Here is a 6038-nt window from a genome sequence, read left to right as displayed (position 1 = left end):
CAGGTATATTACTTCATAAACTGTCAAGTGTTTTTAGTTTTTATTGTGTTTACCTGATTTTTATTTTTATAATCCTGTGAGGTAAGTACTACCTCCGTTTGACAGATGAGGAGACTGAGGCTCAGAGAATTAGTGACTTGGTCAAGGAAGGTCACACAGCCAGTAGGTGCCAGAGCTTGGACAAGAATTCAGGCCTCCTTTTTTTTTTTTTTTTTTAATTTTTTTAATGAAGTCATCTCTATGCCCAACGTGGGGCTTGAACTCATGATCTCGAGATCAAGAGTCTCATGCTCCACCGACTGAGCCAGCTGCATGCCCCGAATCCAGGCCTTCTAATGCCCGTATTCTCCAGGGTGTGGCTTGTGGTCCATCAGGCTACTGTCCTTCCTTGATAGGGACACAGAGGGACACATTGTAAAAGTGCGCATGATGATCTTCTCTGCTGTGAGAATCAGAGATTAGACACACCCCACCCAGCCTGGGTTCCCCAAGTAAGTATTCCAGAGCGGGCATCACCTGTTCATTCTTACCCTGCTTTCCCGCTACATAAAGTAAGCCTTCTTTTTATATGTATCGTGTTCATTGCTTCTCCGGTCTCAAGGAGGCACTCTTATTTTGGTATTCTAGGACTTAGTGAACAAGCCTGACTCCCCGCAGTTTAACCTTCCTTATTTCTTCTTTCAATCTGCAGACTAATGAGGAACGTCCTTCTGCATGAACAACATCCTCTCCTTAGTCTTTTGTTGGTTTCATGATCAGAACTACGTGGGACATTCCTACAAGGATTTTGCAAAAAATAAGGTGATAACCCCCTAGGGTCCTCTCCTATACTTTTTCAGCCATTTGGGTTGGAGCTGCAGAAAAGGCCACTACCTTCCTGGAAGATTATTAATATTTACATGCGTTCCTTCCTCACCCCACCCCTGCTTAATTCACTAGGCAATGAGAACCTTTGGACAGGAGTCTCACTCAGCAAAATGATATTGTGGTGGCGCGTGCGGTGATCGAGTGTCGGACACTCTCCACCCGGACAGTGGCAGCGGCAACGGAATAAAAGGGACAGATGGGAAACACTGTCGGAGTAGAATCGGTTGAACACAACGACTTTTCTTTGCAAAGGTGGGAGGCAAGAGAAAGAGAAGTAAAAGACATTCTGAAATTCTGAGCCCAAGTGACAAGAAGCAAAGTGGTATCATTAATAGAAATGAGGAAGTTAAAAGGCAAGGCTGCCATTTGGAAAGGAAGATGCCAAATTCACTTTTGCATCAAAAACAGTGAAGGTGAGACCTGCCTAGGTCCAAAGGACACATCCGCTGAGACCTAATTCTTGACTCGGGGAGGTTATGTTGAGTCTGCCATGCTAGCAGGACGTTCAGAGTTGCCTGTGTAGGAAGTAAGTGGATATAGATTTGAGATCCAGAGTCATCCCTGATGTGGTCACGTCCTAAACGTGGGCCCTGAAGGAGAAAATATTGGGTGAGCCAAGGGCCAAGAACATTTAGAGGGGAGGAGAAGGAAGACAAGCAAATGGAGACAAAAAGGCTGTGGTCCAACAGTAGGATTGGGATTGTGTATTGCCAAAGAACCAAGAGAGGGTGGTATGGCAAGAGGAAAGGACGTCAGCCTGCCAGAATTCTCTGAGAGGTCTGAGAAAATGTGATTGGACTTACTGGAGACCTTTCAGAGAGGGTTCTAGAAGGTTTGATGGGAGCAGGATCTGGGGTTTGTGTTCTAGGACTCAGTCTGCTATCTGCTGGTTGAGGGGGCCAGTGTCTGCGTCCACAGCAGCAAAGATGGAGTAAGAATACGCACTTTCGGCCTTGCTGTGAAGAATGAGATCCAGAGGAGGAAGGGTAAGAGCCCCTTTGAATGCCTCCTTTGTCCTGGGCATTGTGCCAAGGGCTTTTGTCCACCATATGAGAGTCCTTTAGACACCCTAACATGATAGGCCAAATTGAGAGATGGTTACCACCACTACTAAAATCGGAGAAGATTATAATGATCAGAGAAATGAATGGGAGACAGGAAGGAGACCCAGAGAGGGTTGACTGTTCATTCACAAAACCTGACAATGCATGGACTGTGAAAGATAAGAGCCATGGCTTGACAGAAAGTCACCTGTGAAGATGAAGGGCACGGGGGTGACTCAGTCGGTTAAGCGTCTGGCTTCGGCTCAGGTCATGAACTCAGGGTCCTGGGATAGAGCCCCACATAGGGCTTCTTGCTCAGCAGGGAGCCTGCTTCTCTCTCTCCCTCTGCCTGCCACTCTGCCTACTTGGGATGGCTCTCTCAATCTGTCAAATAAATAAATAAAATCTTAAAAAGAAAAAGATTAGTGTTGCCTTGACCATCTTTATCAACCAGGGAGAGGAAGAGCCAGAAGGGGCCAGGAGGAGCATACTCCTTCGGCCACCGGCCCTCTGCCTCTGAGGGTCTCCATGTTAGAACCCTGTTCCCTCTCCTCACCCCCCTACGCCCCCACCCCTCCACCTCTGCTGTGGCTGCCTCCTGCAGGCATTTTCCACCTTCACTTTCCCGCCAATTAACCAGTCTCTTCACTCCCGTGACCCCACCCGTCCACCTGCAGACCTCAGAGAGCCCCTGTGAGCACAGACCGAAAGGCCACCCAGCTGTTCTGTGGATACCAGTTAGTCTGCCCTCAGGCCCTGTCTCCTAAGGCACCTCCCCCAGGCTTTCAACCACTTGGCTGGCAGGGAGGACCTGGGCTCCAAGCCACCCACGCTTTTCTCTTTTGTTCCCAGTAAAGTACAGTGATCACAATGAGGTCCTGGCAGAATCCCCAGGAAGCTGCAGTCCTCGGGAGGAGGGATTCTGTGAGGCAGGAGTAAACCATGGGAACCTCAACCCTCTCTGAGATCACCTCTTTTCCTAAGTGGCTCTGGGGTCAGCTGGGTACTATGGGGTTTTCTCTAAGGGAACAGTCTTATCAGGCCCCTCCGAGTAGTGACAGCAATAAATAATAGAGCAGGAGAAGGGCGTCTGCCTGCCTTGGACTCCCTCTGGCTTCAGCCCCTCCTCTACTCTCTTCTGGATTGCCACAGGGTCCCCTTGGTCTCCCACATCCCGTCCAGCCCAAGCTTGCCTCCTGAGGTCTCTCCTGGATCTGGGCATAGCCAACACTTCTGCTTTATGAATCTCCCCACCTCCCCCAGGATAAAGTCCTCCATACTTGGCAAAGCATGCGGGGCTTTTCCCATTTTGAACTCTGCCTGTTGCAGGTCTGAGAGAACTGTGGCTGGAGCCATTCCCCTCTGTTCTTTATTCATTTTTTAATTCATGCACTCATTCACGTCTTCAGCAAATGTCTTTCCGAGCCTACTCTGGGTGGCATTATGCTGGGATCTGCTGGGCACCCCACACCTGGCTGGTCCCCACTTCGCGCCCATCCTCAGCTGCACTCACCGCCTTTTAGACCTTGATGCCTTCTCGTGGCCCGTTCTTAGCCTGCGAGGCTCCTCCATGAGAGAGTCCCCGGTTCTTCTGTTCAGATTGTCACTCATTCTGAGCTCCCGACCTTTTAAGTTTTTTCATTAAAGTTATCTATGTATTTGTGACAATCCCCCTTCTGAAAAAAATTACAGTCTTCCTTACTGTTTCAGTACATCTTTAACAGACATAAATGTCAGTATACTCTCCTGGTGGGGGTGGGGGTGGGGAGGTGGGGAGCTTGCTTCATCCTCTCTTATCCCGTGAGCCAGGCTTTTTGGTTCGGATGTCTATTGCTACTCTTTAAAGTTAGGGGCGCCTGGGTGGCTCAGTCGTTAAGCGTCTGCCTTCGGCTCAGGTCATGATCCCAGGGTCCTGGGATCGAGCCCCGCATCGGGCTCCCTGCTCAGCGGAGAGCCTGCTTCTCCCTTTCCCTCTGCCTGCCTCTCTGCCTGCTTGTACTCTCTCTCTCTCTGTGTCAAATAAATAAATAAAAAATCTTAAAAAAAAAAAAAATAAAATAAATAAAGTCAGAGCGGCCTCATTCTCTCCCTGTAGGAGTTTATGACATGAACGAAGCACACACAGGACTGCTACCAGCCTGACACCGAGGAGGCTGACCACCGTGACAATGGCACGAAGGGGACCCTGTGTCGCCTCCACTGTCCCACCCTCCACCCCCGCAGTTGGCTAGAGTGATTTTCCTACCCACCCTGCATCAGGTTGCTCCACACCAAAGTTCTACAATGGGTCCTTTCCATTGACCTCATTAGGAGAGAGGCGGGGTGATGTCTGGAAGGTGCCCAGCTGTGCTAGTGGCTAGAGCCCCAAGTACCTGCCTAGTTCATCTCTCTTAAACCTAAGTCTCTCCAGGTTGTAGTTCAATATAACAACATGGGTCCTGTTTGTCATCAAACACAGGCCTGCTCTGCTTGCCCCACGAGAGGCCAGTAAGAGACAAGGAACTAGAGCAACAAAAGCAACTTTATTTGAGAAACCAGTTAACCAAAAAGAGGGTGGACTGCTGTCCTGAAAAACCATCTTCCCATCTCGGTGCCTTGAGGGGTTTTTAAAGGGGGAGGGAAACAGGAAAAGAAACTGGCTAAGGTGCCACCAGGGTTTGAGCAATCAATCCGATGTCTTCTATAAACACTGGCCAGGTTCTTCAAATTCCTTAAGAAACTCTAAACAGAATTGATTACTATAAGCTTATCACTTGCTTAGGGGGTAACATGCAAGAACATGCCGATTAGTTTATTTTGTGCAATGTGTTGTCTTAATTCAGTGTTCTGATTTCAGCTAGTTCGTCCAATGGGCTTAGAGCACTCAAAAATCTAAAGTGTAGCAGTAACAAGGGAGGGAGAAGTGTTCAAGGCAAAATGAATTCAAGATCGAGTTAGTCCTGCTACACGTTCACCCCACAGGGTTGGGGCGAGAAGCTAATGAGAGGAGTGTGCCAGCACTCAGGGACCTAGAAATCACCCCACCGAAACATGAGGGCCGCTTATGAACTCCTGATTCCCAAGGCTGTCCTCACCCCCCACCTCCCTCTGTTCATCCTTACGTCCCACTTATCCTCAGCCCACCTTCACGATCCAGGGCTCGGGGCACCGATCCCAAGCAAGCTCCGTCCAGCTGGAGTCTGGGGGCCTGCCTCTCCACCTATCCTTTTGATGTCTCCATCTTTATTTCCTGGAGTCTGTCCGGCACTACTGTCCAGTGCCTCGTGTGTGCTCCCTGTCCCGTCGCCCAACTCGCCTGTGCGCTTCCCGAGTACAGGGCAAGGACCGTGTCCGGTTGGTCGCCGCGCCCCCCCGCTCCCCCCACCCCCATGGCGCCTCGCACAAAGAAGCAGAGCAGAGGTGCCCCAGTTCTTTCCTGAGAGCGTCTGATTACAGGGTTCAGAGCCCTGCACGAGTCCGGGGCCGGCTCGTTTCTCCAGGGAGGCTGCAGGACGGCGCTAACGTGGAGAGCGCGGGCAGTGCGCAGATAATGGACTCCCGAGTCCAGCGGGCCGGGCAGGGCGTCACCCAGACCCGGCCGGGCCAGGCCGGGAGTGCGCCCGCGTCAGGTGCAGAGCCCGGGAGCGCGGGCCGAGCGCGTACGCGCCCAGCAACCGGCCCCTCTCCCCGCCCCCGCCCGCCCGGCTCCTCTGGGATCTCCTCCGGCGCCCGGGGCTGGAGCGCAAGGGGCGGGGGGGGGCGGGGGGGCGGGGGAGGTCGGCCACGTAGCGGCCTCGCGGCTGGGCTCGACTCAGCGCCGGCGCGCGGGCGGGGGAGCCGGGGACCACCGCTCCAGCCCGCTGGCCTTCGAAAGATCCTCCTGGGCCAATGGCAGGCGGGGCGACGCGCCCGGATTGGTGCAGGCGCTCTGCTGATCACTGTGGAAACCAGGGCGGCGGGGAACGCGGGAGGATGCGGAGCCGCGGGCGGGGGGAGCCGAAGGGGCGGGCGGAAGAGGCGTCCGGGTCCTGAACGACCCCGGAGTTTTTCCTGGAGGCAGAAGTCCACTGCGGGCTGGCTGGCGGGCGGAGGGCGGGGCGGAGCAAAGACACCGCTTGGGGGCACTGGGTAGCCGGGGATAGTCAGAGG

The 6038-nt window shown here is 52.8% G+C and overlaps 1 long non-coding RNA gene across 1 annotated transcript; it reads left to right on the top strand.

Annotated features, from left to right (window-relative positions):
- The first annotated feature begins 689 nt into the window (after positions 1–689).
- Positions 690–2330, top strand: LOC145716043 (uncharacterized). The gene is made up of 3 exons (XR_014138374.1): positions 690–801; positions 940–1119; positions 1736–2330. It is a non-coding gene; the product is annotated as an uncharacterized LOC145716043 (long non-coding RNA).
- Positions 2331–6038: the final 3708 nt, after the last annotated feature.

This window comes from Leptonychotes weddellii, chromosome 11 (assembly GCF_054177405.1).
Source record: "Leptonychotes weddellii isolate Sample4059 chromosome 11, ASM5417740v2, whole genome shotgun sequence".
Classification (NCBI taxonomy): Eukaryota; Metazoa; Chordata; class Mammalia; order Carnivora; family Phocidae; genus Leptonychotes; species Leptonychotes weddellii.
Note: the sequence above shows the minus strand (reverse complement) of the source record. Positions and strands in the feature narration are given on the sequence as shown.